Source organism: Dermacentor andersoni, chromosome 4, assembly GCF_023375885.2.
Source record: "Dermacentor andersoni chromosome 4, qqDerAnde1_hic_scaffold, whole genome shotgun sequence".
NCBI lineage: Eukaryota > Metazoa > Arthropoda > Arachnida > Ixodida > Ixodidae > Dermacentor > Dermacentor andersoni.
Window position 1 is genome coordinate 23,458,191 of NC_092817.1, and position 22,430 is coordinate 23,480,620.

General features: G+C 47.8%; 1 protein-coding gene and 1 long non-coding RNA gene across 2 annotated transcripts in view; one reads left to right on the plus strand and one right to left on the minus strand.

Moving 5' to 3' along the window:
* The window catches only part of LOC126535858 (cGMP-dependent 3',5'-cyclic phosphodiesterase-like), a 206,528-nt gene that overhangs the window by 70,613 nt on the left and 113,485 nt on the right, over positions 1-22,430 (minus strand). The gene's annotated exons all lie outside the window — the stretch shown is intronic.
* On the plus strand, positions 16,582-21,383 carry LOC129386125 (uncharacterized). Its single transcript, XR_008613597.2, has 3 exons — positions 16,582-17,169; positions 18,010-18,121; positions 18,329-21,383. It is a non-coding gene; the product is annotated as an uncharacterized lncRNA (long non-coding RNA).

Here is a 22,430-nt window from a genome sequence, read left to right on the forward strand (position 1 = left end):
TTCTGCGTCAACGTCCCCGGGAGACGCGAAGCGTTATGCGAGCGGTTGGACAAAGTGTCTCATAAGGAGTGTGCTCGAGCGGGAGAACTGAGGGCTGGTGCACAGCTTCTCCATTTTTTTCCCCACGGAAGATAACGGCCGCTAGTGAGCGCATTCAGATGGTTTCCACGAATGTTGTCGTAACCGCTCTTCCCGCAGATACCGGTGGTCGTTTGCGTGATGGAAAATTCAGCGAGATTGTTCTTTGTCGTCCTCGGCGCTGGCACTTCGAGACCCGCTCACTCCTAATGGTATGACCCTTGAGAAAGGGCAGTAAACCGAGGAGATGTTTGAATCACAAGAAGGGAACGCTAGCATCACGCGCCTTAAAGGCGTGTTCTTTTTATGTCTTTTTTTTATGAATGGCGCAACTCGATCACGTTCACAATAAATTCCGGGGCTGGGGTGACTGTATTAATGGTGGTAGCCCGCAATTCTTTCAGAATAAGACGCGATTTAAAGTCGTTGATCTTGTTATGAATAGCGCACGTGATGCCGCAGAATTGAAACACGGAACGATGATACCTTTTCACAATGAGAACTCGTTATAAATTCCAACGATCAAAAAACAACAAACATGCGCAGAGATAAATTTTTTTCTTCTTTTCGTGTGTATATGTGTGTGTGTGTGTGTGTGTGTGTGAGAGAGATAGATAGATAGATAGATAGATAGATAGATAGATAGATAGATAGATAGATAGATAGATAGATAGATAGATAGATAGATAGACAGACAGACAGACAGACAGACAGACAGACAGACAGACAGACAGACAGACAGACAGACAGACAGACAGACAGATAGATAGATAGATAGATAGATAGATAGATAGATAGATAGATAGATAGATAGATAGATAGATAGATAGATAGATAGATAGATAGAGCGAGAGAGAGAGAGAGAGAGAGATGGCGTGTGCGTGTGTGCGCGCGTGTATGGGAAATTAAATACGCATCAACTGCCGATATAGTTCTTGATTTGACTTGAAAGGTACTGCTTTTTTATTTCTGCCACCTCTATCACTTTATTGTGTTAACGCACGTCACGACTTCTATTGATTCTACTCTTCACTAACAGTTAAGTCGTTACTCTTGTTTTATGACGTAGCTGTTTCCTTTGAGGGGACAAAAAAGATTAATTAGGAGCGCCAAAGTGGAAAAAAGTGTGTGTGAAATGTGGGAAGCCGGTCACGTAGTAGGGATACAGAAGGGACGGGAGAGCTTAGAACGTGTACACACATTGTATGTATGTATGTATGTATGTATGTATGTATGTATGTATGTATGTATGTATGTATGTATGTATGTATGTATGTATGTATGTATGTATGTATGTATGTACAACTGACGATGGTCTGTTCCGGACTACCGTCAGTTGCACTTCACTGCTCGAAGAGGCAGGACGTGCGTCTTGTGAGCTCTTAAACAACACTTTACAATGTGGTGAGCGCGGTTTGAATCATGGATCCGGGACCTCAAAAGTGCGACGTAATGCTAAGGCGTTTCTCTCGCATTTATCGCTTAATCGTCACTGATGTTTCTTTTCCTTTCTCTTTTTCAAGATTTTACTCCCACATTCGGGCTACGCCCCTACGGGCATACAGTATAGTCAAGGGCCGAGCGCGAAAGAAGCTGCGCACTGTAAGAAAAAAATTCGCTTGTTTGTTGGGTTAAATTTTCCAGACAAGCTGTAGATTCCGACTTCATGAAGGTGCGGCGGCGCGGGCGTCAGCTTCAGTCTGTACGCAACAATGATGACAATCCCCACTCTGTGATGTGCGTGAATAAGTCTGTGCGTGCAGATAGAGCAGCTACGATAAACTCCACCGAATGATCTTTATCCGAACGCAAAGCGAAAGCCTTGAGCGTAGTTATAAGATAGCGGAAGGTCCTTGTTATTGCTTCGCAGCGTTTTCTTTGTTTATCACCGTGCAGCTTGCGTGCAACAAGCGTGTCTTAACCGCGACGAATGACAGAGGTCAACAGAAATGCGTACGCGGACTGGAAAGCAGCCGGCGCTTGACGCTTGGCGTGCTCTTTGTTCCCAGAGTGCGATGAAATCCGCAGCGGGAGGTCTCATCCAGAGCCACTTGCGCATCGTATAGGGAGCAATGGTGCTGATAATCGACAGACTCCACCACGCGCTATACTTGTACCGCGAAAAAAGTCAGCATAGCAAGCTTCTTCCAGCCCGGCATGTTCCTTGCGAAGTTTCACCCCCCCCCCCCCCTAACCTTCCCCCTCCCCCCCTTTCCAGCAGGCGTCCTATCCTTGCTAAGCAAGATTCGACAACTCTGTAAGAAGCAAAACATGTTGCGACATGCATCTCGCGAGAACAATGCATCGATGCATTGCAAACTTGCGTTCGTTGGGCGCATACGGCAAAACAGGTGCTCGCGAGGATAGCTCGCGAGGTCTCCGGAAGAAGGTTACGCAACTGGCAAGTCGATTGTTTTAGGGTGCGCAGCCTTGGCGTTCTCTGGACGCCAGCTTACGGTGTGCGCATGCGCGAATGGCGCGCGCGCGATGAGGCAGCGGAAGGCCCCTGCGCCTGATAAAAAAATAATAATTATTACAACACTACGCCTTCTAATCGCCCGCTTTGGATATCACTCGGATATGCTCTAGACCGGCGCGAAGGAGTCCTGTGTCGGGGCCATCTTTTAATAATAGCTCCAACTCGCACGCGCAAACGGAGTCATTGCTCTGCGGTTATATACACGTATCCCCGACCGCGAACATGAATGCGCATTTTGTTTATTATCGCGAGAGGGCGCCGACGTGGCGCTAATTGGCACACGCCGCTGATAAGACACGATAACGAGAGTCGAATGCAATTCGCTTAGCATTGCTTTGCTGATAAAACGAAGCCTGCGTGCGCTCGTTACGAGGGCTACGCTGCGTGGTGAGGAACAGCGCAAAAATGGAATCGCTTGTGGAACGTGTTACCGCGCGTATGTATATCAGGTGTTTCATATTTAAAAACCTTTTTTTTTTTCGAAATAGAAGTGCGCCTTTCTAGAACCTAGGGCGTAAGTGTTGGCAGACTTCAGATGATGGGTGAGACGTGGTAACTAATGCGGAATTGACGAAAGCCACTTAATAAATTTTTCATTATTATACTTAGAAGGCTCATCGCAACAGGAAAATTGAAGCGATATGTCCGTATGTTCCAAATCAACATCTATAGCTGAAAAATTGCGATTCCAACGCAGCTTTAGCGCGACAAATTGGAGCTCCTTGGGCGCGCGATACCGAAACTCGACAGGTGCGTGCTCAGCCATGCCCTCGAGGTAACGTCACCAGTTTTTGAAGATATCTTATAAGGAGTTCAGGCCCTACATCGATATTACGCTTCAGCAGTCACTAGAATTTAACTTTCTCTCTCAAAAGCCACAAATTTAATTAAAATTGGCCCAGTGGTTACCTCAGAAAAGCGCTTTTGCGTTTTACATGTATTGGAGTTGGAGTTGGGTCCGAGCTAAAGCTTCCGCTTGCCCGCCGTGGTTGCTTAGTGGCTAAGGTGTTGGGCTGCTAAACACGAGGTCGCGGGATCGAATCCCGGCTACGGCGGCCGCATTTCGATGGGGGCGTAATGCGATAGCACCCGTGTGCTTAGATTTAGGTGCACATTAATGAAACCGAGGTGGTCAACATTTACGGAGTCCCCTACTATACGGCGTGCCTCACAATGAGATCGTGGTTTTCGCCCGCGAAACCTCATAATATAATTAATTTTAAAGATTCCTCTTAACAAGAAAGCGTGAAAGATTGATCGAGGTGAACTTGCTCGTTGCACGAAGTCAATTTTATCTGATGTAATATTGCCCCCTTTCTTACGCAAAGGAAATGATAGTGGTTGAGCCTCCACTGCCTTGAGAGGTGGTCGCCCGGTTAGATAATGAGCGCGCTTCGATAAGCGCCTACTCTACATGTTTATCATCCTAGGTAAACGATCGCAGAATGTGCTCAGATAAACCGCAAGCACACGAGGCTCTCCAGTGGTGTTGATAAACCACAGCACACGGCAGGTCTGGAGGCAAGGGGCCCCGAGGCAAGTTTTTCCGCAAGAACAAGAGCACGGACAGGTTGCCAAGCACGGTGTTGCTCCTTGACGGGCATAAGCCATTTCATGGGCCCATAAAATAGAACGAAGGTCCGTGTCCGAGCTAATTGGTAAAGCAACATGTTTTGAAGGAAACTTTCCGCAAAAGGCGGGTCTTTGCAAAACGTCTTTTACATTAAAAAGACGGCGCAAGTCTTTGCCACTTGTTTGTCTCGTCTTCGGCGCTGTTTCATTCGAAAAAGCAGACATTTACGAAGTATCTGTGTTCAATTCGCACTCTTAGAAGCGTCTCACTAAAGAAACGTGCGTGAATATGGAATTGGCGCAATGTCATGCAATCCGTTTCAGGTAATAACTAGGCATATGCTCTTATTGTACGTGAGCAGAGGAAACACAAAGCACGAAATCGCGTCATATGAAAGTCAGCTCTTTTGTCCGGCCCTTCTGCGTCTTTCGTTCTGCGTATAGGTGTTTTTTTTTTCTATGGCCGCAACGCTCTGTTTTTTCAGCACAGGTACAGATGGGCGCAAGTGTGATAACATGATTGCTAAGGGCGCGACCTTTCAAACATGTACCAATGCTTACTTGGCGCAGTTTACTATTCTCCTCAACTCAAAGCAAAGAGGAAATCAAGTCGCGCGCCGCGGTGACGCAGCAGTTATGGCGCTCGGCTTCTGAGGTTGTGGGTTCGAGTGCAGACCGTGGCAGACGCACTTCGATGAAGGCGAAATTGAAGCACCGAGCGCTCACGTAAGAAACTGAAACTGGAAAACGGCAAATTATGAAAACCAAGTTGCGAGATGGACGGAAGGAACATGTGGCAACGAGCGACAACGCCTTTAATGCAGACCGCGCAAAGGTTGGCATATCACGCCAAACTAAAGCAACTGCTAAGATATTGAAGTGCTTACGTTGAAATAGTTGCAACACGTATGCATATATATATATATATATATATATATATATATATATATATATATATATATATATATATATATATATATATATATATATATATATTTATCTCGACAGAATAGCTTTCACTTAGTAATGTTAGTTTGCAAGGACGGCTGTGTGAAGAGCGTTAGGCGCATGTTAAAGAACCCCAGCTGGACAAATTTATTCCGAAGCCCTCCATTATGGCTTCTCTCGTATTCCCATTTCAGTGCTCTGCAATGTTAAATCTGGCCTTGATCGCTAGGTTAACCCCGGCTGTTGCTACAACCCGCCACCAACACCCCGTGTTAAATCCCTCAACCATCAGTAACACAAGTGCCAAAAACGGTTTGAGCGTGGAAATGGTCATACCCTAACTGTTCTTTATATTTAACAGCAGTGGTAGGACTTTATCACCTCCTTCTGCAAAAAACAAAGAATGAATGACTAGAAGTAAAAAAGTAAAATAAAAATAAGATGTTGTGACACGATCTTACGACATTTCATCTCATAATAATGTTGATAAATTCTAGAATTCCACAACATCTTACGACATTTTAAAGTAACAATTAAATACTCTATTCCTAATAGACAACATTTTGTTTTGACGCTATATTCAGATCTGTGAAGCTTCCTTTCTCACTTCTTTTATTCATACCCGCCGTGGTTGCTCAGTGGCTATGGTGTTGGGCTGCTAAACACGAGGTCGCGGGATCGAATCCCGGCTACGGCGGCCGCATTTCGATGGGGGCGTAATGCGAAAGCACCCGTGTACTTAGATTTAGGTGCACGTTAAAGAACCCCAGGTGGTCGAAATTTCCGGAGTCCTCCACTACGGCGTGCCTCATAATCAGAAAGTGGTTTTGGCACGTTAAACCCCATATTTTTTTGTTCTTTTATTTATTTCGTAAACTTTCAAGTGTGATTGATGAAGACGCGATACAAATAGTGCTAACGGCGTTAAGAGCACGCGTGGGCATAGGCGCTCCTCCCTGAAGTAAAATGTCGAATCTCTGGATATTTTTCTCGGAGATAAAGACGACAAGCAAACGCGTATACTTTGCGGGTTAAACTGAGTACCGGCAAGCAAGTTCACTAGTTCATTTCTAAACTCGTTACTAGTACGGGAGATTATCCCTCTGAACCGGCAAATGGCTCTGGCTTTCAGTAGTACTCGGTCAGCACCATATATGTAAGCAGTAAAAGAAAAAAAAAATAGAGTAACTCCCTTTCAACTCGTACTGCATAATTCAGCACACAATCATAGCCGCTCTGCATTTCTTTTTTCTTCTGGGAGGAGAACGGAATACCCGTGGCTGTAAAACGCGCCATTTGATCTTGTTTCGGGTTCCCATAAACAACCCCGCGGCTGCTCGCGGAAGATTGAATTCTGGAGTTTGAGAGAAGTCTCTATTTCACGTTGGAGTCCCATTAAATTGAAAAAAAAAACGAGAAGCTCATCCGAAGTAGAAGGAGCAGCTCGGCAGAACCTGCAACGCGGTGCAACACCAAGAAGCTGGTCTGCCGGGTCATTCTGTACTGCGAGATCGAAAAGTGATTGCAATCTCGTCGGAGTCATCTTTAGGCGCCTCGCGTTACGCACTTGATGGAGAAGGTACGCGTACGAAAACGTTGCTCTTTTATTTTACTTCCTGCTGTAGCGAAAGAGATATAGCGGCGCACGTCATTATGCGTAGTCAATTATTTCTCGTGCTAATAGTAAATTTTATACTTTCGATTCTTTTTTTTTTGCTGTTTCGTTTGAAATTTCAGAAATTGAATTGCTACTATACTTGCGCGGCGCGGAGGATTTATCAAGATGGACCCTACACTGCTGGCTTTGTAAGAACGGTGTACAGAATTATTGTTGTTTTCTCTGCACGAATGACAGATACACACCGTGAGGGATCGGCCGAGAATTGGGCAGTTGGCACAAAATGAGTAAACTATGTTGAGTCGGTGAAATAAGTCTCTCTGAATAGTTCTTTTTCTTCTACTTCAATTCTTACCTGTTCCAACCAGACGCCACTTAAGAGCGATTCCCAGTGTGACGCTGCAAAACAGTGAGGACTCGTTAGGTCTATCTAACAATATTACACTACATAGGAAATGACTTTCTTCTAAAAAGCAAAAGGAAAGTTTAACCGCAGCCATTACGTCTTCGAGAAACTTGTTGTGACGTGGTTTTTCGTGTTTCGTTTGACATACTGAGAATGTTTAACAACACCTGCATACGGGCTACACGGTGCATTGCAGATCGACGGAAAATAAGCGCTCTGGAAGACCCACACAACAGCCGAGAAAGACGCAGGACAGGCGCTAATGGAGAATGGCCGGCAGTGCACTGGGTGCCAAATCAAAGGAGATAATTGTTTGCGTCCATCATACTGCTATATATAGAGAGAAAGAAAGCAAGGATATATATATATATATACGAGAAGAAAGAGGGTTAACCGAGGGGCCCGATTTTTATTAGTCATATCATACGAAGCCAACAAACACTGACACCACGAAGGACAACACAGGCGAAATTACTTGTTCTTGTTAAATGAAATAAAGAAACGATAAATTGATGGAAATGAAAGTGGATGAAAAAAAAAACTTGCCGCAGGAGGGGAACGATCCCACAACCTTCGCATTTCATGTATGAGATATGACCCGTTACGTATCAGATATGACCCGCAATGGTTGCTTAGTGGCGGGATCAAATCCCGGTCACGGCGACTGCCTTTCGATGGGGACGAAATGCTAAAGCACCCGTGTTCTTATATTTAAGCGCACGTTAAAGAACCTCAGGTAGTCTAAATTATTCCGGGGTCCCTCACTACGCCGTGCCTCATAATCAGATTGTGGTTTTGGCAGGTAAAACCCCATAATTTAATTAAATTTTATTAGACACGAGTGCAGTCATTAGCGAGTGTGCCTGCTAGTGAGCGGTTTTCATATGTTCCATAAGAATGTTCGAAGCTAAACGTTTCGTGCCGAGCCACAATTTAAACGAGCGACGAACGATATTACGTCTTTTCTGTAAGCTACCACAAAACTTAAAGACCTCTCTTAAGCTCGGAGCGTGGCATAAACAAATCTAGCGCAATTGACACTGTTACGTTTCGCCTACAACGCGCGGTAATGCCGGCGCGGATGCCCCCGGACGCCAGGAGAGAGGCTCCGATTTGTACTGTTGAGTTACGTGCTCTCCCGTCTCTCCACTTCGGTCGACCTGACCGGCCGCTCTTTTGCTATGTTAGAATAAACAAGTTGTTTTGTTACCAGTCTACTCTTGCTTTGCCGGGACCTTCGGATGCTTCCAGTGCCTCAGGCCGCCAGGCCAACGCTACCCTTGGGGCTTGCGACCCATTCGCAATAACGGGCGTCAGCACCGAGACCCCAACAGCTGGTTGCCAGCGGTGAGATCGCGACAACGGAGGCCAGCAGCGAAGAGATGCGGTTGACTGTATGCTGAGCAGCACAACGACCATCCGGGAGCAGTGCAACGAGCCCTGTGTGATGACTGGTTGCCTGCAGCGGAACGACTGCGCTGAATTCTTGGCTGCGAGGTTTGGTGAGTGCGGGACTTTCTTTTTCTGAGTTTTGCCAGGCTTTTGTTAGTGTCAGAAACAGAGCTGGTAATTGTGGTTGTCGTTGCTGCCGGGTTAGTTTGCGGCAAGACAATAGTAGGCAGTAGAGAAAGCAGCATTCAGAGCAGCCATGGATTTGAAGTCGTTGCGCAAACCGAAATTGCTGGAGCTTGCAAGAGAGTTGGGTCTGGATGTCTCAGACAAACTCAGAAAACCAGAACTGCTAAGGGCTATTCTTGAGTTAGAAGCTGAGGATGACGAGCTGTCGGAATGCCTTGAGACCATTGAGGAGAGGGAGACGGCAAAAAGACAGGAGCGTGAACTTAAAGAACAGAAAGAGAAAGATGAGCGTGAACGAAAAGAACAGATAGAACGAGAGCAACAAGAGAAAGAAAGAGAGCGCGACCGTCAACACGCTTTGGAAATGAAGCGTCTCGAGTTAGAGATGGAACGCGCTCGTAATGGAAGTCAGGCACACGGTGCAGGAGAACGAGTATTGTTCAAAATGACTGACCTGATGCGGCCGTTTAAGCTTGGAGAGGACATTGGTTTGTTCCTGGTTAACTTTGAGCGAACGTGCGAGAAGCAGGGGTTCTCTCGGGAAACGTGGCCACAGCGCTTGCTCACTTTGCTACCCGGCGAGGCGGCCGACGTAGTCGCTCGCTTGGAGAGAGAGGAGGCAGAGGATTTCGACAAAGTGAAATCGAGTCTGCTAAAAAAGTACCGGCTGTCAGCGGAGGCGTTCCGTCGGAAGTTTCGGGAAAATGAGAAAGGCAAAAGTGAGTCATATACAGAGTTTGCGTACAGGCTTATGTCAAACATGCAGGAGTGGCTCAAAGAAGAGAAAGCGTTTGGTGACCACGAGAAAGTTCTGCAGTGTTTCGGGCTAGAACAGTTTTATAGTCGGTTACCTGAGAACGTGCGGTACTGGGTCTTGGATAGGCCAGACGTTAGTACGGTGGCTAGAGCCGCTGAGTTAGCCGAGGAGTTTGTGACGCGTCGGGCTCGCGGAGCTAAGGACGGTCAAAAGGGTGAATTTGGCTCCAAGTTTGAGAGGCCGAAGTTCACACCCATGAGAGCAAAGGGGGACACACGTAGTTCGGATGCAAGTGAAAGCAGTCCGACCGAACGTACGGAGACGGCGGCAACCGAAGCCGAACGCAGAAAGCGGTTCGAGACGAGGCAAGCGCGCGTTTGTTATACGTGCCAGAAGCCGGGTCACTTTTCGGCGCAGTGTCCAGAAACAAAAACAAAAGTCGTGTTTTTGTCTTTATGTAGCACTGACGAGAACATGAAGCTTCTCGAGCCTTACATGCGAGACCTCCTCGTGAACGGGAAAGAGTGCCGAGTGCTTCGCGATTCCGCAGCTACAATGGATGTAGTTCACCCCTCTTACGTAAAACCCGATATGTTCACGGGCGAGTGCGCATGGATCAAGCAAGCAGTGGAAGCTCATAGCGTGTGTCTGCCGGTAGCAAAAGTGCTTATTGAAGGACCTTTCGGAGCACTTGAGACGGAGGCCGCAGTGTCATCTATGCTGCCCCCCCAGTACCCGTACTTATTTTCGAACAGGTCCGATCACCTCCTGCGCGAGAAGGGGCTTTTGTTTGGTGAGGCTAGCGTTCAGGCCTTAACCAGATCGAAGGTTCGGGAGCTCGCTGCAAAGGCGGTAGTTGCGGGGCCGACGTTGTTGAACGATGAGAAAGGGTCAGAGGCGCAGCAAGCTGGTATTCAGAGCACGCCCGAACTGAATAAAATTGAGCCTGTAGCGTTAAAGGCACCAGATACTGGAGAGGAAAATCCCGACACGGGAAGGTTAGAAGAGCTGTCTCCAGATTTGCTCATCGCGCCTACGTCAGACGGACTAAACAGGTTGCTAAAAGTCAGCCGGTCGGCTTTGATAGCCGAGCAAAAGAAGGATGGCAGCCTAGAAAACATACGCTGCATTGTCAAGGAAGGTATCGCCAAGAAAAATGCTCGCTTTGTGGAAAGAGGTGGGGTCCTGTACCGGAAGTATCTAGACCGCAGGGGAGTGGAGTTCGATCAGCTGATCGTGCCTCAATGCTATCGTCAGGATCTGTTGCGCTTGTCGCATGGGGGTTCGTGGTCCGGACACCTAGGAGTTAAGAAAACTAAGGACCGTCTCTTGCAAGAGTACTATTGGCCAGGGTGTTTTCGGGACGCAGACCACTTTGTGAAGACATGCGACACCTGTCAGCGGGTGGGCAAGCCAGGGGACAAATCGAGGGCGCCGTTGAAGTTGGTACCTATCATTACGGAGCCTTTTAGACGGCTCGTTATTGATACAGTGGGACCTCTGCCGGTAACAGCCACGGGGTACCGACACATTTTGACTGTGATCTGCCCAGCGACAAAGTTCCCTGAAGCAGTGCCGCTTAAAGAACTCAGCTCAGTTGAGATAGTCAATGCACTACTGTCCATATTTGCGCGAGTTGGTTTTCCTGCAGAAATCCAGTCAGATCAGGGTACAGTGTTTACTAGCGCTTTGACGACAGCCTTTCTCGAAAGGTGCGGGGTAAGGCTGTTACACAGCTCAGTGCACCACCCCCAGTCGAATTCCGTTGAGAAGCTCCACTCCGTCATGAAGCGCGTGTTGAGAGCATTGTGTTTTGAACATCAAACTGACTGGGAGCTGTGTCTGCCTGGAGTGATGTTTGCATTAAGGACCGCGCCACATGCGGCTACGGGGTTTTCGCCAGCTGAGCTGGTGTACGGTCGCTCGCTGCGATCTCCGCTTCGCATGCTTCGAGAATCATGGGAAGGCAGGGGCGACGACCCAGTCGTGGTAGAGTACGTGCTTAAGCTCCTCGAACGCTTAAGAAGGGCACAGGAGTTGTCAGGTGAAGCAATGGCAGAGGCCCAGCAGAGGGCCAAGGTTTATTATGATCGGACAGCCAGGGCCCGTCGTTTTGAGGTGGGCGATGAGGTCATGATATTGCGCACATCGCTAAAGAACAAACTCGACGTGCAGTGGGAGGGCCCAGCACGGATTGTTCAAAAACTGTCGGACGTTAACTACGTGGTGAGTCTGCCAGGAAAGCGGAAAGCACAGCAAGTTTACCACTGTAATCTGCTCAAACCCTATAAGCAACGGGAAGCAGTGGTGTGCATGATGGTAAACGTTCCCGAAGAGCTTCCGGTCGAGCTTCCGGGACTAGGCTCAGTGACGAACAGGAAAGACACCGATCAAGTCATTAGTGACTTAATAAGTAAAGCATCGCTGTCGCCTGAGCAGAAAACCGAACTACACCAGCTCTTACAAGAGTTTCAAGGTCTGTTCTCTGAGAGGCCTGGTAGGACTTCTGTCCTTACTCATGACATAGAACTTACCTCCCCAGAGCCAGTACGATCCAAGGCGTACCGGGTGTCACCCCGCCAGAGCGATATTATGGAGGCTGAGGTAAAGAAAATGCTACAGCTCGGTGTTATTGAGGCGGGTGAGAGTGATTATACTTCCCCTTTGATTTTAGTTGAGGTACCGGGCAAGGAACCTCGTCCTTGCGTCGACTACCGCAGGCTTAATTCCATCACTAAGGATCAAATTTATCCGATCCCTAACATCGAGGAGCGCCTTGAGAGAGTGAGTAGCGCTCAGTTTATTTCCACCCTAGATCTTGTCAGGGGTTATTGGCAGGTTCCACTTACAGAAGAGGCTAGTAGGTATGCGGCGTTCATTTCACCAATGGGGACATTCCATCCTAAAGTTTTGAGTTTTGGTTTGAAGAACGCGCCATACTGCTTTTCAAGCCTCATGGATAAAGTGTTGCGGGGACAGCAAGAATTCGCTTTACCGTATCTAGACGACGTAGCGATATTCTCCGCATCCTGGCCTGAGCATATGGCGCACTTGCGGGCAGTGCTAACCCGCCTGCGCGATGCGGGCTTGACAGTCAAGGCTCCCAAGTGCCAGTTAGCACAGGCCGAGGTTGTCTACCTCGGACACGTGATTGGTCGGGGTCGTCGCCGCCCCTCTGAAATAAAGGTGGCCGCTGTGCGAGACTTCCCGCAACCGCGCACGAAGACCGATATTCGGTCGTTCTTAGGTGTCGCCGGCTACTATCAGAGGTACATCCCCAGGTACTCTGATATCGCGTCTCCCCTAACGGATGCTCTAAGAAAGACAGAGCCGCAAACAGTCGTCTGGGATGAGACAAAGGAAAGAGCTTTTAGCGCCCTAAAGAGCGCCCTAACAAGCCAGCCTGTGCTACGATCGCCCGACTACTCAAAAGGGTTCGTTGTTCAGTGTGATGCTAGTGAGCGAGGCATGGGCGTTGTACTGTGCCAACGGGAAAATGGAGATGTAGAACACCCCGTCCTGTATGCTAGTCGTAAGCTGACGAGTCGTGAGCAGGCGTATAGCGCCACCGAGAAAGAGTGTGCGTGTATCGTGTGGGCCGTTCAGAAATTGTCATGTTACCTAGCTGGCTCGAGGTTTATCATTGAGACGGATCACTGCCCTCTCCAATGGCTGCAGACCATCTCTCCCAAAAATGGCCGCCTCCTGCGCTGGAGCCTCGCTTTGCAACAATATTCCTTTGAGGTGCGTTACAAAAAGGGGAGTCTCAACGGTAACGCCGATGGCTTAAGTCGAAGCCCCTAACGTGGGAATCAGCCTCAAAATTGCTTGTTACTGATGTTTTTCTTCCTGAGGCAGGATTTTTAACCTATTGCTTTTGTGTAGTGTTTCAAAGTGATGATGTGCTTTCTAGTGCAATTTTCCGATTTGTGGACGCGTTCTGAGTGCTGCTAAACTACTGTAAGGAACTAGGCAGCAGTATAAAAGGGGAAAGAGCCTGGCAGGGCTTAGTGAGGGTTGTGCCGTGCTTGCTGACTGAGCGGTTGACTTTCGGCGTAGTTCTAACGCTTGCCGGAAACGAGAACAAAAAAGTCAACTCTCCCGAAGTCACTTTGCAGTGTCCTGTGTGCACCTGAACGTGAGAACGAGGCCTTCTCTGTGCGCTGCGCTCAAGAAACGCCAAAGGACGCCCGACTTCGGTTATGAGCATCATCGAGCGACATCCCTCCGGACAGCGAATGCAGTCCCCTGACCATCGGGATCTCCTTCCCCCGGCGGGGCGGTCTGTTACGTTTCGCCTACAACGCGCGGTAATGCCGGCGCGGATGCCCCCGGACGCCAGGAGAGAGGCTCCGATTTGTTCTGTTGAGTTACGTGCTCTCCCGTCTCTCCACTTCGGTCGACCTGACCGGCCGCTCTTTTGCTATGTTAGAATAAACAAGTTGTTCTGTTACCAGTCTACTCTTGCTTTGCCGGGACCTTCGGATGCTTCCAGTGCCTCAGGCCGCCAGGCCAACGCTACCCTTGGGGCTTGCGACCCATTCGCAATAACGGGCGTCAGCACCGAGACCCCAACAACACATTCACAAGTGATTACGTAGAAATTAAATAATGTGATGCCATTGCATCAAAAACACATTAAAGAACCGAAAAGTGAATAACTGTGGCTTACAAGGAACTGACAATAAAAAAAGAAAAAAAAAGAGCGGATGACAGTGATCATTATTTAATGCAGCGGCTGAAAGTGCGTACTAATATGTCTTGAAAAACGATTTCTAGCCCTGTCTCTTAGTACATGCACCGTGCGGCACTGCTCATACCATGCGGACAAGCAGTAACGAGCTCGGAAGGATGAATAAGTGACATTTACATGCCTTCTGAAACTTTGGCCGAAGTTTCGTGCGTGTCACGCAGTCGCTGTCGGCGACAAACGTCGAAACAGGGGCTTCCTCTTTGCACCGGCGTCGTGCGCCACCATTGTAAACAGAGGCAGCGGGGGCCGGCTGAGGCCAGCAATGACACGCCGCCGCGTGATCACACATGGCGGCACCCACGGGGGCGTGCGAAAAGGGTCTGTGATACCGGTGTCACATGTACACTTGTTTGCGATTGGGGCCGATCGGGATTGAGATTGATCCGGATCGAGTGTTGCTACACCGTCATTTGCGATCGCGATCTTGCGGGATCCGGATGCGGACAATCGCGATCAGGCCTCTTGATTGCTATTGCAGGGGGACGTATGCCCCCTCTGGCGCATATTCTGAAAACGCTAAGAACAAAATGCGATGAGAGCTCAATAAAAAATTTTTATTAACCTTTTTACCAGCAATAGTAAGCTGTAAAATTGAAGTATTGTCCAAATTTAACCGCATGTTGTACATCTGAATTTGTAGCCAAGTGATTATGTAATTTTGAGAGTGGCCGACGATCAGTAAACGATAATAACTCGATCCGCATCGTTGGACCGTGTAGCAGCGACCATTGTTGATCGCGATCAAGAAATTCGATCAGGATCGGCCCCGATCGCGACCAGAGAGAGAGAGAAAGAGAAATGGCAGGGAGGTTAACCAGATATCAGTCTCCGGTTTGCTACCCTACACTAGGGATGGGAGATAGGGGGTTAGAAAGAGGACAGAGAGGAAAATGTTAAAAAATAAACACGCACACACGGAGGCACAGACACACAAGAGGCGTTCGAGTTAAAGACGTTCACAAAGGCCGTTAGATCGCAAAAAGCGCAATAGAAGTGCACGTGTGACACCGGTATATATGTAAACGTAGCATAAGGAACGTGCTAAATTGCGCGTAAGCTTTTCATCCAATTATTTAACTCTGAGCTGGATGTAGTGGCTCGATGCGCTGAAGAGAGGAACTCAAAGAAGATGCGAAAATAAATAAAGACAGACAGCAATGAAAAATAAATTAATTCAAGAAAATGCACTACTCTCTGAAGCCAGAAGAATAGGCCGCGCAGCATTGATAACTGGGGGAGCACGGCTGGCCTTTGAGCATTGGATGAGGTAGTGGTGGCAGAGTTCCTGCAGCCGAAGTTAGTCTGACGTGGTTGGCTGGTAATTGTCTCGCCTGAGAACGGGTTCTATTCCAAATGTTCGCCAATTCGATGTCTCAGAGGAAGGTTATCAACAGGCGTAGGCTTCGGTACCTTACTACACCGGTCCTTCCGCAAAAGAAATCAGTGGGGAAACCAAGTGTATATATATTGACCGCATAGCATGGCGCTGGAGTTCAGTGTGTTCACTGGTTGCAATAGCCATGCCGTTCAGCGGGCAGTCCTGTCTATATTGTCAGCACACTCAACTCGATATCGCGCCGACAGTGGTGGCGCCCTCCACTGTACGCTTACCCCACTATCACTCAGCGCGGCCGACATCGCCTTTCCTGCAGTGATAAAGATTGAGGTCCATCCGGGGGCATCATCAATGAAACGTGATAACGGACACGTGATGATAGGAGTGCTGGGATCGCCTGACGTGCAGCGTACTTGTGGAGTTACACAATCGTTTCTCGCTGATACGCGAAAATTTGTAGCGACCATCGCCGTCATCTCTCGTCATTTTGTTTGTTTACTCGTTGGGCTAAGTATAAGCAGTGCATATGTTCGCGTGTGGGCATCCGTATTTGCGTACGGCGATAACTTTCTTCTATAATCAAGCGCGCGTATTTACACGAAACCCTTCGATGGTATACAAAAGATAAAGGGAAAAATGACCGGACGTCAACTTCTCTCCGTCTATAGGTTCTCGGCCGTTACGGAGTCTGCGTACCGAGTACACCATATTGTCACGTGGTCTTGTCTTTATCCGGCGACACGTGTCAATATCCTCCAGCTTAACGGGAACACGGTGATTCCCATGTAGCATCCATGTTTGCGCAGCGAAATCTATGCGTGTCTCGCAGCTGCGTTCCTACCAATAACAAACAGAAGACGTCGAATAGAACGACAGTCTACACGCGCGTGGGTCCGAGAAGTAATTTCGCAAGAGCCCACTTGCAACCTGCAGTACACCAAGCCGTGCTTTTAGCTACGGCCGACAAGCTTCGGTCCTTATCAAAGCACACCGCCTGGCAACCGTGCGCCATAACGCGGACAAGGGTTGCGCCACGACCGTGCGCCACTGCAACCAGGCCCCGCACACTCTCAAGTTCAACAAATGGCCACAGAGGGCGAAAAAATCGACCGCGCGCTGCTGCTAACAAAGCCAGCATAGTAATATCACTTCGGGATGCTTACGTTAGTTTGAACATTTTCCGCTGGAGGCGCCGTAATAAGCGCAATTTTTTTTTGCAAACTTTCTCCTACAATTACCGAAGTACGTTTATTACATGAAAAAGAGGGCGAAATTATCATTGCTAATTTGATATTGTATTCTTTGTAAGTAAGTTTATTGTTTCTTTGTCATTATAAACGCAAATAGCGTTCAGCATCATCGATCTTTCACGTGACCTCTGGCCTGGATTTAAAATTTTTACCGGTATTTTCGAGTGCATGGCGGCACGGATTCATTCGTTCGTGCGCTCAGGCTGGTTGCTTCTTTTTCGCTAAAACTAGTTTATTGCGCTTCGGTGTCACGCGTTATTTAACCTGGGGTGAAGTGACGTGTTTGCAAGCGGACATGTAAGCCCGAAAGTTGGGTATCAGTCGTGAGCCATTCGGAACACGTCTGCATCGAAACGGGAGCTGGATTCTGGTGCGGCTGACAACGGCAATAACGGTGAGTCGTTTAACACCGCTGCTTGAATCGTTATGTAATATTCGTCTCATTACCTTACAGGCGGAGACAAGTTAACGAACTAGATCCTGCACAGCATATGGCAGTCGGGATCCTCCGTTGCTGTTTCCTAAATAAACTGTTACTTGCGAGGCTGTCGTTATACACACACAATCGGGAAAGAAAGAGCGATATCGGAACGCGCGCCTCATTTTTCATCTTATTGTAGCCGTGGCCATAGGTGACTGGGTAGCCTTAACAATATACATATAAAACTTATTTTCGAGTCCGCCGGTAACTTTTTTCGTCCACAAAATCGAATAATCCTTTGGTAAAATGATGTGAAAGTACAGAATTTAATGTATTAAACAGTTGCAAGCGTGATAATTCACTCATATTTCGTACTTGTTGGTTCCAAATGTTCTTGCTGTTCAGTTTGGTTTACCGTAGGGCATTTATTTTTGCAGTAGTGCAGCAGTGCATCACGTTCGTGCAGAAAAGTAATGCATCAGTTCTAATAGCTTCATGACTTTCATGTATTTGCCTGTGGAACCAGCAGTGTGATCTCTTCCAGTGTATAAATGAACGCACAAATGTTCTCATTTGTGATCTTAATAATACTTAAACTGTTTACATGCATTGTATAGTTAGGCAGGCATAAATTTATGGACAATAGCAATATTTATTTAACGTGTTGCTTAAGCGCCCTAGAACAGACAGGGTATATTTGCATGTGTTCTGTAGTCGCAAACCATTACAATATATATGTCACACCTTTTTGCATTTCATATTGCAAAATTGTGCTTTTTTCAATTTCTGATTCAGTCAAAATTTCTGTTCCAGACATGCAGTAATGAGGATGGCACCAGTATAAAGCAACACACTCCACACACTAAACAGAAGCTGCTGCCTGCTACAACAAGGCCATTGTGTGGACATTGGCTGCTACTACAAGGTAAACAACATGTGGTTCAGAAATAAGTATGCCTGATATATGCTGTATTGTCTTGCTAGTCTTGAGATACATGTCATTTGTTTGCAGCAGAAATGAATGTTTGCTCATGTTTATGGTTCAGTATAATTGGTTCGAACATAAAAGAAAACACACATGAGTTTGGCTAATCTGTGCTGTATCTCATGTGTCACCATTCTGCCCCAACAGAGTCCATGCCAAGCATACCTTGGTCATCACAGGAGCTCCTATCCACACCAACAGAAAGGGGCTGGAGCTGAATTTGCAAGGCTTTTACACCACGAACAAAGAAGTGCATGCAGAAGAATTTACATGAGATATCAAGTCTGCAGAGCACTGTGTCAAGACTGAAAAGAGCTTCAGCCACCATTCCACCAGCGCGGACAAATTGGCTGAGTCATCCAGGTAACTCAAAAAGGACTTTATGGAAATTCTTCGTCTTCAGGTGCGCCTGCAACTTCTGATCAAGCTCGGACGACGCTGGCCAAAAGAGTTCCATCAGTTTGCCCTTAATCAGCTTCCTGGCCATGTCAATTCCATTTGTGCCAAGTGTAATTTTTCTTCTATAAATGCAAGGTTTTTCATTGCCCATTCTCGTTAGAGATCATTCATCCTCATCCAAACATAAAGGTCAACCGATTCTTTGCTGATACTTAACACCAGTCACTGTCTAGTAGCATAACATATCTGTAGCAGTACCTTTTAGTGCATGTTGTCATGCACAATTCCTCTCCTGAAATAGCTGATGCAACATCGACATGTTTCTTGCATTAACCTACACACTGTTTGCTATGCACCATTTTACTTTTCTTGATGTTTTTGGCCTTCAATGCTTGCAGAGCAGGGTGGCTTCTCTCTTGAATGCAAGCTTTCTCATTTTCCATATTCCTAGTCTCGTTGATGGTTGCTCTTCTTCCTCGATAGCCTGGGTCTTTGCGCAAGCTACACTGAATGATAGATTGCAGAATCTGGTTTTGCTGCCCCACTTGGTTGTGGTCGCCGTGTTACATTTCTCTGATGTGGGGGCCTGCTCAGTTACATTGGTAAGCAGTCCCTCGAGGTAAGCATTTGCTCCTGCAGTCCGCACAGCGACATGGACTCCCAGTGTACACACACCATAACTGGTGCTCCCCGTTCATTTTTTCCTGCTGCAGCCATGGGCAAATTGTGCTTGTGGCCTACCTCGGCCATGATTTGCTCAAAACTGAGACCAGCATATGTGCTTACATGGTTCGAAGTGTATGAAGTTGATAGCCGTACGGGGGGAAATGCCTGCAAAAATGGCTGCCAAAGGTGATGCCCACGAAAGCGACTTGTCCATATTGAGACAAAGTGGGACACCAAATGTGAGCCACACATTAGTGGCCTTCGACAGAAAAGAAACATGCAGGTTGGAAAGGAGTTAATGCTAAAATGTCGGATAGTCCATTTCGCTGTGTTGGTTGTGGCAGCAGATGCCTGCGTCACCTGATTGCTTCGCAATGGAAGTTGCTCATCTTCAACGGCTACTGTCGTTTCAAACAGGTGCGACGCTCTGTCCAATCTGTTTGTACTGCTGTTTGTCGCTCGTTACCAGACCACCACATGTGACGAAGGCAAGCATTATGCCTGTAAGTAGGCGGCTGAATGTATCCTAAGAGACCCGTGTATGTGAATGCTCACTGTTGCCATATGGTTTGTAGCCAATGTATAATGTATTCTCTGAACACTATGTTGTGAATGATTGCCGTTTATTTTTGCTGTTATCTCACTTGGTTACGGTCGCCGTATTATGCTTATCGGATGTGGGGGCCTGGTCAGTTGCATTGGAAAACAGTCTCTCGAGGTAAGCATTTGCTCCTGCAGTCCGCACAGCGACATAGACTCCCAATTTACACACCATGATTCGTGCTCCCCGTTCAGCCTTTCCTGCTGCAGCCATGTGCAAATTGTGCCTGCGGCCTTTCTCAGTCGCAATTAAGCACGAACGGAGACAAGCATACGTGCTTACATGGTCCAACGTGTTTGAAGTTCATAGCCACATGGGTGGAAAGGCCCGCATAAATGGCTGCCGAAGGTGATGCCCACGAAAGCGACTTGTCCATATTGAGACAAAGTGGGACGCCAAATGTGAGCCACACATTAGTGGCCCTCGACAGAAAAGAAACATGCAGGTTGGAAAGGAGTTAACGTTAAAATGCCGGATAGTCCATTTCGCTGTGTTGGTTGTGGCAGTAGATGCCTGCATCACCTGATTTCTTCGCAATGGAAGTTGCTCATCTTCAACGGCAACTGTCGGTTCAAACAGGTGCGACGCTCTGTCCAATCTGTTTGCACTGCTGTTTGTCGCTCGTTACCAGACCACCACATGCGACGAAGGCAAGCATTATGCCTGTAAGTAGGCGGCTGAATGTATCCTAAGAGACCCGTGTATGTGAATGCTCACTGTTGCCATATGGTTTGTAGCCAATGTATAACGTATTCTCTGAACACTAAGTGGTGAATGATTGCCGTTTATTTTTGCTGTTATCTCACTTGGTTACGGTCGCCGTGTTATGCTTATCGGATGTGGCGGCCTGGTCAGTTGCACTGGAAAGCAGTTTCTCGAAGTAAGCATTTGCTCCTGCAATCTGCACAGCGACATAGACTCCCAATTTACACACCGTGATTCGTGCTCCCCGTTCACGTTCAGCCTTTCCTGCTGCAGCCATGGGCAAATTGTGCCTGTTGCCTTTCTCGGCCGCGATTAAGCACGAACGGAGACCGGCATACGTGCTTACATGGTCCGACGTGTGTGAAGTTGGGTGCAAAGGCCCGCAAAAATGGCTGATGAAGGTGATGCCCACGAAAGCGACTTGTCCATATTGAGACAATGTGGGACACCAAGTGCGAGCCACACATTAGCGGCCTCTGAAAGAAAAGTAACGTGGAGATTGGAAAGGAGTTAAGGCTAAAATGCCGGGTAGTCCATGTCGCTGTGTTGGCTGCGGCAGCAGATGCCTGGTTCACCCGATTGTTTCGCAGTGCAAGTTGCTCATCTTTAACGGCGACTGCCGCTGCAAACAGGCGGGACACTGACCAATCTGCATGAGCCGCTGGTTGTCGCTCGTTACTAGACCGCCATGTGTGACGACGACGGTGAGCCGTTTACGAGCTCGCGTCAAAGATTCCAGTGTATCTCGACATACAAATTTTATTTCTGTTATTGCACGAGAATGTACATACACTGCTTGTCTTCTGCCAATAAAGTCGCACGTTCTGTTCACTCACTTGTGGCTTGTTTGTATGGGTGTCAGTAGAGGCTCTTTGGTCTCCTGGCAATTAGAACGCACCGGCTACGCGGCAGCCGAGGCGAGTACGGCGCGTACGAGCGGATACAAGCGTACACCACCGGCAAAAAGCGGCCATATTGAATAATGCTCTAAAAAAAAAGAAAATGCCCATTTCCGCTTCCTGTTTTAGCAGCGTCTTCTGGCGTCCACCTAGGTAAGTTCCATGCGCTGCCGCTGCTTATTTTCGAACCACTGCGGAAGGTACAGTTTCCCTTCTCTAAAGTTGTTCTTTATTCTATGCTGCAACAAGGACTGCCTTTGGTGTGAGCCTCGGGAGCAGGGAAATAAATAAAAAAATATATATACGCATATAAAACTACAAAGAAGATGCGCAGGAAGTTGCGTGTGGTAATATCGGCCGGTCGCAACGGTTTACTACATCTGTCTCTCACTTAGTGCCATCGGTATGCAAGCGACAGTAATGTATTGAATAAATGCAAAAAAAAAAATAATAATATCAAAGCGAAACTGCATCGTGTTGGCTGACACTCCCCAGAGAGTCGAGTGGAATGGGCGACACAGCGCAGCGATCGTGTCTGTCAGCAGACTATGCGCGCGCTGCTTCTGCACGGTCTTTTCCATCTCGCGGATGCCTGCGGGCCACGCGTAATGTACGAATACGCAGAAGCGTGGCCTGGCGCACGCCGCCGTCGTGTCTGCTAATGCCTCGCGGGCCGCGGCCCTAATGCGCCCCGTCGACGTCGCGGGTCGGCGTAGGGAGACTCGCGGAGTGCTGGAACGTGCGAGATGTGCACATTCGTCTCTTCCGTACGAATCTGCGCACCACGAGGAGAAGCGGTCGCACCCTGTCTATTTTGAGCCCCGTATACGCTCTGGTATTCTGGTTTCTTCTGGCTTCGGCTTCTTTTATCCGTAGCGTTCTTTAGTCACGTGTCCGACAGAGCAATTGCCCGTGAGAGACCAGCGTGTTTTTGGAACACCGAGAACCGCAACTATTCTTTCTTTCAGGAGATGTCGGC